Genomic DNA, 16,145 nt, shown 5'->3' with positions numbered 1-16,145 from the left:
CAAGTGGATGACTGCACTTGAGAGAGCCTGCATGGTACAGCAGATCCCTCAGGAGCAGTGGGCAGCAATCTTGTGGCTCTCCTTTGAAGGTAGAGGCAGAGACAGACTCCTCACAGTTAGTGATGAGGATTCTAGAAACTACATGGTCCTGAAGAGTGCTCTGATTGATGGGTTAGGCTTAACCACTGAACAGTACAGGTTAATGTTCAGAGATACCCAGAAGACACAGACTCAGGACTGGCCTGAATTTGTTGAATGTGCCACTAAGGCTCTGGAGGGCTGGTTGCTGGGAAGTAAGGCTACTGACTATACAGGATTGTATAATTTAATTATGAGAGAGCAAATCTTAAGTAATTGTCAAAATCAGCTTCTACATCAGCACCTGGTTGACTCTGATCTGACCTCCCCACAAGAATTGGGTAGGAGGGCAGACAAATGGGTCAGAACCAGGATCAGGCCTAAGAACCAGGGTGGTGACCAAAAGAAAGAGACTACCAAGCCTCAAGAGAAGGGTGGGGATAAAAGTAAAGAAAAGACTTCCCCAGGGCCCCAAAACTCCAAGAATGGGGGTGGGTCCCAAGACACTTCTACAACCCAGAAAAAGCCTTATTGTCATACCTGTAAACAGGTGGGGCATTACAAAACAGACAGCTGTTGTCCCAAGAATGGCAATAAAGAGAATATACCTCCAGGTAAGGCTCCAACACCTCCCGTCACTGTTAGCAGTGGTCCCCCAGGTGGTGGGAGCACCCCCAAGAATTTGGGTGGGTTTACCTTTGGAGGACAGGTGGACTCTGGCCTATCCAGGTCCCCTAACTCAGATACTCTTGTCCATGAGACTGGCATGGGGTTTGCCAATTTCACTGCTTGCCCAAACACTTTGAGCAAGTATAGACAGGAGCCCCTCATCAATGGCTTGAAAGTTGAGGCCTTCAGAGACACAGGGGCTAGCATCACCATGGTGGCTGAATGTCTAGTCCCCTCAAGGCAACTTTTACCTGATGCCAAATATCAGGTGACAAACATTGATGGCATAGAAACCAATCATCCCATGGCAGTAGTCAATCTTAGCTGGGGAGGTGTCACTGGCCCAAAGAGAGTGGCAGTGTCAGCAAACTTGCCTGTAGATTGCCTACTGGGTAATGATTTGGAAATCTCAGCCTGGGCTGAGGTTGAGCAGCAAACCCATTCTAGAATGGTAAATCTCCATGGAAAGGTTAGTGGGGCTGTGATGGCTACAGCCCCAATCCAAGATGTCCTTCCTGAAAAGGTTGGGAGGGCTGAGCAAACCTCAGCCCCATCTTTAGATAACTTCCCTCCTGAAAAGAGTAGCAGGGCTGTACTAGTAACAGCCCATACCCAAACTGAGTCTCCTCCTGAAAAGGTTGGTGGGGCTGTGATGGCCACAGCCCAAACTCAAACTGATACATGGGGAGTGAAGCCTGAAATGATGGATCACCCCACCCAAACAGAGAGCATTGAGGAGGAAGAGAAATCTTCCTCCCACCAGACTTTAGGAAAGGATCAGCCTCCTCAGGGAACTGATCTTACCCCTGATGAAGGAACTGTCCCAGAGGTTGTTAGGCCTGGCCTAACAGAGCCTCTGATGGCAGTGGACCCTTCTCAGGTGGGACCCAGTCTGGAGCAGGTAACCTGCCCCTCTCTACCTTGCCTTACTCAGCCCAGGGCTGCAGAGGACAAGAAGGACAGTGAGACCCAAAGGGCCCCCTGTCAAATAAAGCACCCCCATCAACAGATTAGGGGCACCGAAACTAGTAGCCCTAGTGAGGTGCAAACTTTAAAAACTCCTGAGGGATCCCCCTTAAAAGTAGTTAGGGACCTCCCCCAGATGGATATTGTTGGGCACAGCCAAACCTGGGACCCTCAGGGCCCAAACCTGAACTGTCCCTCCAGTAAACCAAACAGAGGGACCCAGCCTCCAGCTTTAGGTAGCCAGAGGTTGACCCTGAGAGCACAGTGCAACTCAGTCAAAGAAAGAAAGGCACACATGGTGGAGAGTGATTGGAGGAAGCTGATCCCTACAGAGGAAACTCACTTCAGTACTCCATCTCAACACCAGCCTTTGACTTTGCAAAGACACACCACAGGTAGAGATTCCCTATGGTGGAGACCCTCAGATACCCTTAGAGTGAGGGATTGCTTAGTGGACCATGAGACAGGGGGTTACCAAGCCAGAGCTGGTACTTCCTTATATGGCCACTTAGGCAATATAGGCTTACCTGGTCAAGGATAGCCTCATCTCCTTTCGTTTGGGGGGGGGTTATGTAGGAAGGTGGATATCTGACTATGGTTACCCCCAAACCTTTTGCCTGGTGTTTAGCTGGTGTTTGACATAGTTGGCCTGGGATCCTGCTATTCAGGGCCCCAGGCTGATTGCTCTCTCCTTAAAATGGACTCCATGTACCTTAGGTGCATACACAATTGGAACTGGTTCACCTTATAGGCCCCTGTAACAGTGTACCATAGGTACCCAGGGCATAGGTGTTTCCAAGGCCTACCAGGGGCTGCAGCATGTATTGTGCCACCCCTGGCCTGGCCTCCATATTTGACACAACTGGCTGATCACTCAGCTGGGGTAAGTTGGTGTAATCACCTCTTACTTAGATATAGTATCCCTATATCTACCCTTAAACTGGACACATATGTTCCTATCAGCCACTCCTATGGAAGGCCTCTTCAATCCTGGAGGCAGAGTGCTTGGAAATATGTGAGATGGTGCTCTAGCATGAGCTGAGCCTGTCTGCAGCTGTCGGGAACCACTCCCTAAGCTGTTCCGGGATATTGCCATACCATATACTCTTAAGTGCATTATAATCCTCGCGGTTAAATGCTATCTTTAGTTTGGCTTTATCAAAACATGTCGAGTAAGGTGTCATACGAATTGGAATACTATCCCCTCAACAGTTCTGTCGACGGGGATAGCATTCCACCCTTCTAGAGGGACACGACATGTGTGTAGCCTTAAACCCCGGTTAAAGTTAACCAGAGTCTCAGCATCACAAAATGGATGCTGCCACCACAGACACGAGTCTGGCCTCCTGCTGCTGACCGAAACTCGGCAGATGGTGGCCTGGACAAAGGGTTTCCTGCCTTGGGAGGTGCGAGCACCACCCCAGACAGGGTTTTGTGTATTGGGTAGGACAGGGCTGAATAGAATCAGACATGCCCGGGGCACACAAGGTGTCCCCGTGCATAGGCCAGTCCAAACCGGTCCTGGGACTTTCCAGACCCAGGCTTGGCGCGGAACTGGACAAAGGAAAGGGGGTGTAACCGCCCCCTTCCTGGTTCCTCCCAGAGGAGGGACCTAGTAGGTGATCCACCCCTCAGATTGGGAATAAGAGTGGGAGCAGTGCCATTGCACGGCAGATCATCCTGAATCAACTTGAAACTAAGAAGACGACTGGACTTCGACATTCTGCTGCTCAGAAGACTGAAGAGAATCTCCCTTGTGGCCTAGGAGTGGCCACCCTGTGAACACAGGTACCAACCAGCAACTCGACGTCTGCTTTGCCGCCGCCTCCCGCCGGAGCCCGAGCCCAGAGCCCGACAAGAACCAGACTCCCAGACCTCTCAGAGCCCGATCCACAGTCCCTGCAAAGAAGGGACCCATGGAGGCACCGAGTGACGTGGGACCGGACCTCCTGGAAGACACTCGAAAAGCTGACTGCGCAGCTTCTGAGGTATCCTCGACGTTGTGCTTTGGGGACTGAGAACCCCCACCACCGAGCAGCCCTTGCACTGAAGATCAGCCCTCCAGCATCTCCACGATCTGCGTGGGGCCCTTTTGCATTGTGCCACTCGACGCGCCATCCTGGCCACTAGCCACGTGGTCAGCGGCCATCTTGGCGACGAAACCGACAATTTACACAGCAGGTCTGGTTGCTCCAGACCTACCCAAGCTCCTGTAAAAAGGAGCACTCGCTCTGACCTTGCTGGTCCGAGTGTTAAGCATCTTTCAACTTCTGCGTGGCTTGCATTTGCCAAGGCCTGTTTGCTCCAATCAAGTTGCCGATACCGCCAACAGTGAGAAGCCTGCGTGGGACAGCTTGTGACCGACTCCTGGATATCCTTGACCCCGGGTGTCCACGTGGCTGCAGAGAGAAGCTACCCGACAACGCCTGTTTGCACCCGACATCGCCTGGTTCCAATCTGGTTCCACGGTAGTCACTGGCTAGTGACTTTGAACATTGTCCCCTCTGCTTTCAGGTCTTCACAACTTCAGATCCACCCTTGGATCCACCGGAACTCTTCACATCGAGCCGCCTGTAGCATCTTCAGCTCCAAGCACCAATGACCAGCGTGACGAAACCCGACACTACTTCGCCCCTGTGCACCCGCTTCCTGCGGGTGAGGTAACTCAGCTCCGCCGGTGCTCCTGCACTGGTACACATCTCAAAGGCCTGTGTCTTAAGTTTCAGCTCCGTAGGTCACTCGGAAGGTTCCTAACTTTCTAACTTTGTACTTTTTACGCACCATGGACTTTGCATTGGAAAGTGCGTGCACTTTGAACACTGCACCTGAGTCCCGCGGGCCTTTCCCGACTTAGTCACTGCTAGTCTCGAATAGCTCCAGCGATTCCCAAGGCCCTAGGCCTGTTCCCTCTCCTATTGGTATCTCTTATACCACTTTCTTAGTATATGCTTTAGGTGGCCCCTAGGGCTCATCCATATTGTGCAACTTTTGTGTATTTTAAACTGTCTTGTGATTTAACGCTTGTGCTTCTGTGCTCATAAAGAGTCCAGGGGATTTTATAGTTAATAAATCAATATATATTTTCAATATATATCTGTGTGTTTCAATCTTTATTTCGGCATGAATACCATAAAAGAACAGATACATTAATACAATAAAGCATTTCTTTTTTAAAAATGCACAACATACTATATAAATACATTCGATTTGCATGTCGATTTTAAAGTTGAGTCAAGATATTTAAAACATCCACAATACTTGGTGAGAACACTTATAGGCAGCAGGGATAACATTTCATTAATTAACCCTCAATTAATACTAACGGCAATTTTGACATAACAACATTTTACAATTTGTAACCCAACTTTCTTCTTTGGAAAAAGATACTGTGCAAAAATCTGCTTACACTAAATACAATGGGTTGACTAGTATTAGACAGAAGAATCCTTAAAGCCTGGGAACATGATCTTACACCTAATGTTAAACATATTGGTTTAATCCATCTTTTTCTAGCCTGGACATATGCTGGGCAGAAGAAGAGGATATGTAATTCATTTTCTTTTTGGTTACATCCACATATGGTACACAGTTCATCTTCTACAAGATTCTCCGAGTTTGCACCACCAGACCATCGGGCTAATGTTGAACCGATCTGAAGGTTTCCGTATCTGAATTTCAGAAATAGGGTCTTTGCTAAGGGTGGTTCTATTTCATCAAGAAAGGTCTCGAAGAATGGATCATCTTTAAAGGTAAGAAACCTTGTTACAAGTGACCCACTAGAAGAAGCGTTTTTGATCATATCCATAATATACGACCAAAAGCACTTTTTTACCATAGTTTTTGCTTGGGACGGAAGTGAATCAGGATGTTCCCAATAATGCGACAAACCTAGTAGGGTAAGCCAGAATTTAATATGTTTGAACCAGGGTATCACCTTAAAGATGTCAAGCTCCATGATTTCTATTAACCCATCCTTGTATACTTGCAGCTCAGGTACACGCCACAACCTAATCCATAATAATAAAGGACGTAGAATAACATGGTGGTCCGTTCTACGGAAATTTAGGTCGAGCTGAAGTGGGACCAACGGAGTACCTTTAGGGACTCTGACCAGACTTCGCAAGAAGTTATTGTCCAAGACCCTAAAGGTATCTTTAGACCCTGGGCCCCAGATTTCTGAGCCGTATAGTACTGCAGGTTGGACCTTAAATTTGAAAAGTTCAACTGCAGGAGACACGGCCTTACTTGTACTTTGACCTTGCTCTCTAAGGATGGGTTTTGTGTTCTGGTTAAACATCATCTTGCATTTTTCCAGTTGGGCTTTCCAGGTAAAATTAGAGTCCAGGGTTACACCTAGATATCCAAAGTGTGGAACTGATTCCAATTTTAGTCCATTCAAAGTTAGACAGCCCTTGTCAGTCTTGGTTGGATTTAGGACCATACATTTTGTTTTTTTCCCATTTATCTCCAATCCTTTCTTAATGCAGTAATCGTTGAAGGAGTTTAAAAGAGCTTGGAGACCTTTTTTTGTCAAAATAGTATCATCCGCAAACAATAGGGAAGTAACTTTTTCGCCATTCAACTTAGGAGAGTCATTTTTACATCCCTCCAAGTATGTAGGGATGTCATTCACAAATAGCGAAAACAATGTGGGGGCCAGTACACACCCCTGGCGCACACCACGTTCGATTGGGATTTTTGGAGTTAATTCACCTTTAGGGCCCCATCGTACTCTGGCAAAGTTGCCTCTATGGAGTTCTTTTTTTTGCGCTATCAGGGTGGGTGGCATCCCTACTAGGCTTAATGTTTCCCACAATAAATTACGTGGGACTAAATCGAACGCCGCCCTTAAGTCGACGAACGCGACATATAGTTGTCCCTTTTTAATCTTGATGTACTTCCAATAAAGGCAACAAAAGCGGAAAATTTGATCAATGGTACTAACTTTGGATCTAAATCCCGCTTGATATCTTGACAAAATTGCCTTTTCCTCCAACCAATCATTAACTCGAAATAGGATATGTCTTGAATAGATTTTTTGTAAGATATCCATAAGGCTTATTGGGCGATAGTTTGAGGGGTCCATCCTGTCACCTTTCTTATATATTAAAACTATTTCGGCCCCCTTCCAGCTCTCTGGGAAGTTCAGACTCCGGGATAACTCGTTACACAGATGATTAATGTAGGGAGCCCAAATTTTTGGTTCGTGCTTGTACAAGTCTCCCAGAATCTTATCTAACCCAGGGGCTTTACCAGACTTAATCTGGATTATTGCCAATTCTGTCTCACCTAGAGTAAAATCCAGGGTATCCCCCGGAATAACATTACTTGGGGTTCTATCTAAAATTGGTGCCTCATATTCCTTATAGAGGTTAGAAAAATGGTTTACCCATGTCTGTTCGTCTAAGTAGACGTCCTTGACCACTCTGCCTTGATGGTTCCCATTCGCTATCAACCTCCAGAAGGCTATGTTATCTCTAGTTTTTGCTGCGTGCAGCAGATCTGCCCATTTTGCTTCCTCCCATGCCATTTTACATGTTTTTTGGACCAGTTTATAGTTGTTCCTGGCTGACAAAATGTCTGTTCGAACCTTTTGATTTTATCGCGGTTAAAAGTGCCCTCTTGGACTCCCTGCAGTCCTTGTTATACCAGGGTTTGCTATGGGGCAAATTTTGTGTTTTCTGCTGCCCTTTCTTCGGCATCTTAGTAACTAGGGGCTTTAGGGCATCAAAAATTTTTTGATGTAATTTCATAAAAAGACCACCACTCCCCTCCTTTGGGTTGTCATTTAAATAACCTCCAAAGATGCTAGCAAAAAGCTTATAGATTTCTACTATAATTTCACCATTATCCAATATTAGTGGCCATTTGAGGGAACGTCTGTTATTGCTGATATGTATCTCGTTTTGGTCACTATTGGTTACTTCTCCAGTCAAAGGGAAAACGGAATCTCCTAATAGGGAGTCCTTGATTTGGAGGACTAGAGGGAAATGATCGCTTTCTAATCTTTCTATTACCTCCATGTCAAGAAGGAATTCCCAAGATGACACTGAGGCAATAATGAAATCTATGTTACTTTTATAGTTCCCTCTATAGAAGGTAGGCTTTTTCTTAACATCTGATGGTAACCGTCCATTGCACGCTCTAGTGCAGTGTTCGGCACATAATCTGTTCATTTGGAGGGCCTGGGGGCAGCATTTAACTGTTTTAATATTATCTAAAACAGGGATACCATTTGCCTCATCTTCTTCTAAGAAGATGTCACTGAACCCCACAACGGGCTCAAAATTGCAATTGAAATCCCCTGCCATAATCACATAGTTCTCTCTAGTGTCCAAGTTACCCAATAGGAGATCTAGATGGGTCAGTAAAGAAGATTCTTTTGCCATGGGTGTTGGTCTGTTGTAAACGTTAACCAAATAAAGTTTTTTCCCTTTGAAAACATTAATTTTCAAGATCAGTATGTCAGGGGAGTTGGTATCCACCACTTCTATATTCACTTTTAGGTTAACCCTTACCCAAATCAACAACCCTCCCGAGGGTCTTCCACTCCTAGAGGGAATCGCACTGATACCATAGGATTTGTAACCTAGCCTGTGTGTGGTTTCAACCGACCAGGTCTCTTGCATCATACAGAAATCAAAGGTATCGATAAAGCTTGACCATTCCGGGTCCCTTAGGTTTTTTGAGACCCCAGCTATATTCCAGGAAACCAGTTTTATGAGTTGCCATGGTTCCTGAATTTTTTGCGTCAGTACATCTCCCACCACCTCAGGCACTATGATATGGCATTCTAGGCTGGTTACATCAGATTCCAAAAACACCAAATCATTTTGGAGTACAACACTTCCCCTTATTGTTGGACTATCCCCAATTATAGGGATCAACACAGGTAATACGATTACATCCTCCAAAGATGTAGTTCCGTTAGTAATAACACCAGCTCTTTGTAAACAAGGTTCACTCCCTATTCCCCCCCCCCCCCAACAATTCAACATTCAACAATTCATTTCCATCCAACCCCTTAGACATTTGGCATCAGTCACAGTCATCTAGACCGCTAAAGATGTCGAATCTGTTAATAGTTTCTAAAGGGGTGAAGGGCTTTAGATGGTCCATCCTTCTGTTGGGTTTGTTTTGCCTATATGGGACACAATTCCAACCAAAAGCTTCAGGTGCAGGTAGAGGGTTTAGGGGATAAAAGGGCTCCATGGGATTAGGTCTAATAAGTGGTTGCATCATTGGTTGTGTATTACCAGCCCTCTGCATAACTGATGGATAGGCACAGGATGTAATTTGAGATGTTATATGAGAGGCTGGTTGTTGCTGGGAGGGAAAAACCACAGACCTAGGGTAAAAATATGTCAATGGTCTGGGTATTATGCAGTTATTTGTAATGCCCGGGGGCCAATTTAGTACAAATTGTACTGCATTGGGATCCCTAAAGTTTACAACCACCACGTCTCCCTCAATGCTTTTTGGTCTGCTTCCCAACCATTGGAGGCGTCGGACATGGACAATTTCTCCATTTATATGGGGTGCTATTGGCCTGTATAGACTTAGCCAATGCATGATCTTATTTTTTAGTTGTGCAAAGCCCTCCCTCTTACTAGTTGGTAACACCGGAACCCCTGTTAGGACTACCACAAAGGGCACTGCCTCTGGTGGTAATTCTGGATTTGGGATTGGTTTGGGCCTTCCCCAACCTGGCTTTTGTCCCCTCACTTCCGTCGGTTGGTTTTCATTTGGGATGCTAGCCGCTTCATTAGATGGTTTACTTATGGCAGAAGCTGGCTTAGAAGCCAATTTGTTTTGTGAGTTTTTTGGGGGTGGGATTAATTGAACAGTTGTTGTAGTGTTCCCTTTAGGCACCAAATTAGAGGGGTTCACCAACGGTGTAGAACTAGCTGATGGAGCTGGGGCAGCTTGGCTGGGCTTGGTCACGCTAGATGTTTTGTGCGTTATTAGGTTTGATGTTTTTGAAACCAGTTCGCCCTTATTTCCCAGTGCACGTTCAAGTGAGTTTAGTCTTGATTCTACTTCAAGCAGCCTCTCCAAGATCGATGCAGAGTAGGTTTTGATTAAGTTTTCTATAGAATCTAAAGTAGCAGAATCACGAGCTATAATAGGCGCCTTAGACTGCACAGAAACTTCCATAATGTCCTCCGTGTCTATGGCCACAGCAGTAGATGGCGGAGAAGCAATGGTGATAGGCCCTTCGTTAGCAACAGGTGTAATAACAGTGCTGACTACAGGACCTTTAGCCTTTTTCCCGAAATCAGAGTGACTTAGTTTTGATTGCGCTTGAACCCCCCCCTTTCGTCGTTTTTTGCATGGAGGTGGGCCATGTACCCTTGGAACTAACGTGGGTTTCTTTGCTCTACTGCGCACTACTTTGGATGGTATGGGAGTGGGAGGTCTTGGAGCATTAGGGGTGCTCGTGTGTGTAATGACATGAGGGCCAATCGTGTCCAATTGGAGAGAGTTAGTTGTACAGGGAGTGCTAACTGCTGATACCACATGTTGACTGTCCATTGTGTGGACAATGACGTCAGCTAGCTGGGAATTTACACTAGTGTTCACGGGAGGTATGGATAATGGAGACAAGCGCCGATTTTTTAAGCTTTCCACAGAGCGGCGGCGCTCGGCACGGCGCTCTGCCAGGACAGTTTCCAAAGGCATGTCTGGGGAAGCTTTGGTGAAATAATCATCAAGAGTTTTGTTTAACAATGCTCCTTGTTTTTCAGACATGCTAGCTACAATTATTAAACCACAACGATGTTTTCCAAGGGCACGAAAACACGACAATTTAAAAACAAGAGTCACAGGATAAATACCAGGGTTTTATGTCCAGTCCGGTCTCCTCGGTTCTCGGAGGGTCTCAGAGGGTCCGCCCTTAGTCCGGGCTTTGTCCCGGGTGATGTCCCGCACACGCGTCCCGCTAACGCGTAATTAGTCCGGAGCATATGCTGACTGGAAATAGAGGGGGCGGAGTCACGGGAAGAGGCGGCAGGTGTGCTCGATGTCACACGCACAGCCTGCTGGGCCTCGCAGTCCCGTCCTCCTGCGCAGCAGCTCTCCCACACAGATGATAATGCCCAACGGGGCTCCAAGCGCTGATTACAATGCCCTACGGGGCTCCTTGCAGCAACAGGCAAACGGGTCAAAGTCTCCTCTACGAGCGGCACCCTCGAAGCGGGTGCCGCGAGGAGTTTTCAATGGTCAGCAGGGGGCGGAGTCACGGGAAGAGGCGGCAGGTGTGCTCGATGTCACACGCACAGCCTGCTGGGCCTCGCAGTCCCGTCCTCCTGCGCAGCAGCTCTCCCACACAGATGATAATGCCCAACGGGGCTCCAAGCGCTGATTACAATGCCCTACGGGGCTCCTTGCAGCAACAGGCAAACGGGTCAAAGTCTCCTCTACGAGCGGCACCCTCGAAGCGGGGGCCGCGAGGAGTTTTCAATGGTCAGCAGGGGGCGGAGTCACGGGAAGAGGCGGCAGGTGTGCTCGATGTCACACGCACAGCCTGCTGGGCCTCGCAGTCCCGTCCTCCTGCGCAGCAGCTGTCCCACACAGATGATAATGCCCAACGGGGCTCCAAGCGCTGATTACAATGCCCTACGGGGCTCCTTGCAGCAACAGGCAAACGGGTCAAAGTCTCCTCTACGAGCGGCACCCTCGAAGCGGGGGCCGCGAGGAGTTTTCAATGGTCAGCAGGGGGCGGAGTCACGGGAAGAGGCGGCAGGTGTGCTCGATGTCACACGCACAGCCTGCTGGGCCTCGCAGCCCCGTCCTCCTGCGCAGCAGCTCTCCCACACAGATGATAATGCCCAACGGGGCTCCAGGCGCTGATTACAATGCCCAACGGGGCTCCAAGCGCTGATTACAATGCCCTACGGGGCTCCTTGCAGCAACAGGCAAACGGGTCAAAGTCTCCTCTACGAGCGGCACCTATCTGTGTGGTGTCCCTTTCATTTGGTATTCAAGGGGGTTGTGTATGGTATAACAGCTGGCTTCACATGCCTTTCAGAGTTTAGCCTAAGACTGCTTTGTCCACGTTACCACTAGGATAACTGGTCTACAAGGTTGAATTACAACCAATCACCATAAGGGTTGCTTGGCATGGTACAAAGTGATCACTAAGAATTAGTGAGCATTATATACCAGGCCAACTTCTCACAACGAAAACAAACTGTGACTCCTGAAACTCATTGTTTTTAACTCAATTGTGATATTTTATTATTTTTATCTGTGCATATTAATGTTTTTAACCTTGTGAATATTGTAATAAACTGTACATTTATTTGATAAAACGACAACATCTAAGGTTCTTAATTTCTTATTTTCACATTTCTGCTTTATAATTCGTATAAAAATGGTGTATTACAGTGTTATTATGAATGCATACTTGAGTATTGGGGCATAGCTTTTTGGTACACGCGAACTATACTTAGGTTCCAAAGTGAGTACATAACCCAGGGACTTTCCTTGTGTTTTCCCACTCAGTCCTCCTTGTCCCTTATAACCATATAAAGGAGGCCTCCGTTTCCTTTTTTACACAACTTCTCACAGAGACAGCGCCCAACTGGCCCCCAGACTGCTAAAAAAAGCAGCCCACAGCAGAACTCGGACACCGGCCCCTCGGGCATTGCCCGAATGCCTCACGCCTCTGCACACACCTTCTAGGGTTACAGCGCTCACAATCCATCTTAACGCCATACTTCCGGTGCCCTCTGCCTGTCCGGCTCTATGCCACAGCACCCTGCTTATTCCCTGTCTCTACTCTTTACCCCGCTGTCACCCCGTGCATCCGGTGCCCTCTGCCTCTCCGGCTCTATGCCACAGCAACCTGCTTGCTTCCTGTATCCACTCTCTGCCCCCTGCCCCTGCTCTCACTCCATGCTTCTGGTACCCTCTGCCTATCCGGTTCTATGCCACAGCACTCTGCTCCCTGTCTTCACTTTCTACCCCCCTTTCCACCCCATTCTCACCCCGTGTTTCCAGTACCTTCTGCCTGCTTAGCTCTATGCCACAGCACCCTGCCTCTACTCTCTGCACCCCGCTCTCACTTTTTAGTTTCGTTTTATACTATTGTATGTGAAAGTTTTAACACATTTATTAGAATTTTCACATACAATATTATAAAACATAACTAAAAACTTCAAAGATCTCGAAGGCGAGACCTATTGGCTATGCCAATGCTTATTCTCACTTGCTCTCTTGTTTTAGTTAACAACCCTTTTCACTTCCATTCTCCAAAACTTTGGGGCAGAATTGTTCATTTTTAGCTCAATGTAGCACACCAACCAAAGTTGGTACACTTTGTTGCAAACAGGCTACATTGTGCTACACACTGTGGTGCAGAGGCGCGTGTGTTGTGTTTAGCATATATTTTGTTCTGGAAGGGTACCCATCAATAGAAAATCCTATGGCTATACAGTACATTTCACACATTGGATGTGTCTGGTACAGCGCAACACACATGCACATTTGTGACATTTTAAGTGGCTTAGAGCTGCACAAAATCTTGGTAAATCTGCCCATTTGTTGGCATGCAACAGGAGTTTACAGATACTTGGTCTCTCTCAATTAAACACTCTGGGGCATATTATCAAGAAACTGCGTTAAAATTATCGCTGCTTTAGAGGCAGAAAACTGCTGCTAAAGCGGCTATAATAGGCTTGATAATATGCCCTTGAGAATTTCCATAGAAGCCCATGTTCTGGTGTCAACATGGGCTTCTATTGGAATTTTCGATGCCATATTATCAAGCCCATTATCGCCGATTTAGCTGAAGTTTTCTGCCGCTAAAACAGTGATAATTTCACCACCGTGCTTGATAATATGCCCTTTTATTCTTTATCTCCCCCTCTCTTTCCTTGTTTATAATTTAGCGTCCCAAGAGCTTCATGCTTTCTATAGATATGTCTTGCTGTCCGTCTTTCCCTCGTTCTCATCCTCTTGCTCACCCTTTCTCTCCCCATTTATCTCTTTTTGCTCGAGCTTTAAGACCGTCCAACACTCTATAAGTGCAGAGCCCTGTTTGTTTGCCATGACACCTCGTGGTCGCATGTGCTTCATCTCTATATACGATGGGTCTGCCGAATACGAGTGATTTACAGTTCATCCTCTAGGTAGTGTCTACCACTTTAAAGGCCCTATCCCATGAGTATCAAATTATGATCTGATAACACTTTTGAGAAGAGGTAAAATGCAACCTGATAAAGCAATTCCTTTGAAAACACAAATATATCAACATCAGTTTACCTACCCTTCTTGAATTTGGGCTATGCCATCCCCCCCCCCTATCAGCTAAGGTTCAGTAAACTTGCCAGGAACCCAGCCAAATCAGTGCGGCCATAAAAAATAAATACATAAATATTTTGGGTGGTAGAAGCCAAAACCTGATAGCCTAACTGTTTCAATAACTGTTAATCTTTGTAATGCATATACATTTTTTGAAGGCAAACACATTAAAACCCCTTTATCCCTCAGACAATAGTCACCTCTTCACAGCTTGATTTAGTCGCTTATATTTCAGAGTACCACCTTTAGATCAGCCGCTGGAATAATTAAATGTCATCGAGAATTCTGGGGACGATTCACAGAACTAATCTGAGATAAAATCCTAAATTTACTACTTTTGGTTTTCACAGAAGACATTTAGTAGTAGTAAAGCTAGGACTCCTAACTTTACTACTACTAAACTGAGACAAAATCCTAACTTTACGACTTTCAGTATTCACAAAAAGGCATTTAGTAGTATTAATGTTAGGGGTCCTAACTTCACTACTACTAAATGCCTTCCATGAATACCAAAAGAAGTACATTTAGGATTTTATCTCAGATTAGTTCTGTGAATCGGCCCCTCTGTACTTACCACTCTTGCTCATTTGTTGCTTGTTCAGTGTAATTTGTTTATTTCCTGCGTCCTTGAATCTGATACCACCAGTTCCTCACTTCCACCTCCACACTGAAAATGCCACACTGTGTCTCACCTGATGAGACAGCAAAATCACCATCCATCTAAGCTATCAACAGAAGCTATTGACGATTCCCCTGGCCCACCTCACATCCTTACACCAAACTCAAAAGGTACCTGAGCCAACCTACATCTTACTAGGCCGGTCCACCATAACCCATTGAATCTGTGTCACAGATCAGTAAAAAAGGACAATTTGTGCACCAGTACTCAGCTTTATCTGTGCATCATTAGATTTCCTATATGTGTCCCAACGCTTGCACAAACAAATGTCTTTTAATCTCAGGGTTATATATCTAAGCCCCTGCTCAAGAGCTTCCTTGTCACTTCCTGTGTTGCCATACAACAAACAATTCTTGCATCTTAATGTCTGAGGTAAGGAAGTAGATCCTGCCATCCTTCAGGTATCTCAATGTTCCTCCTGAAGATAAAACTGCCTTTCCGCATATTGAAAGGATATGCTTGTTTCAAATAAATGCCATTTCCTTTCCACCTTTATGGGGAGAAATCAGAACAAACTAAAAAAAGAGACACCTTCTGTAGAGATTTTTTGAATTTGGACAAGCCTTTTCATAAAGTTTTTGATGAAGCAGAAAGTTCCAGAAACATATCAACATTGCTCGGAGATGATTGCCTTGTCAATAATCCTGGCCCTGTTGCTGCCGAAGCAAAGAGAAGGTATGTGTTTATTGGATTTTGTTATTCTAATCCTTTGTGTTCATCTCTTAGAAATATGCTTGAAAGAGTTCACAATAAACTTGAGGGTCCCTGAGCCATTCACTCCCTTGGGAATTCCCAGCACCCAGGGCTTATTTCGATGTTGCTAGTTTTCAATATCCTCCTTTTTCCATTTAACATCCTTTAATCTCATGGTATGCCCATCAATCTGCTTGGAAATTTGAGAAAGTGCTGTCTCTCATATTTGCCATTATACCACCTTCACTTCTTTCACCACAGATGAACAGACTTTTGTGATTCTCCTCATTGAAGCCTGGACCTTCCCTTTGCCTGCCTTTTGGATGGATAATCTCCACAGTTTTTTTTCTCCAATGGACCAATATGATATATTGAGATGAGAGTAAGGCAGAATGAATATGGATATTTGCCTGTGAGAGTGTTAAAACTGTCCTTTCTGTGCATTGCTTCTTTCATCAGAACCTGCATGATCCCATTTGAGAGTCTCTTCAATGCTACTATCATCGCTCTCTGAATTAATATTATCACAGTCATAGGAGTATTTTGATATCTAACCCACCCCTAGATCTCCTGGTTAACATTTGGATCTGGAATCCTGGCAAGATCCTCTGGGAGGGGAATGTCTCATAGACAGATCAGACAGTGATCATTCCTATGTTCCTTATGAGTAAGGTCTGTCTCTACTACCTGTCTTTCTAAACAGGAATCAGCACTTACTTGAGTCTCCTTAGGATTGGTTTGTTTAGACATGTCT

Source organism: Lissotriton vulgaris, chromosome 6 (assembly GCF_964263255.1).
Source record: "Lissotriton vulgaris chromosome 6, aLisVul1.2, whole genome shotgun sequence".
Classification (NCBI taxonomy): Eukaryota; Metazoa; Chordata; class Amphibia; order Caudata; family Salamandridae; genus Lissotriton; species Lissotriton vulgaris.
The sequence above is the reverse complement of the archived record's forward strand: the minus strand, read 5'-3'. Positions refer to the sequence as shown.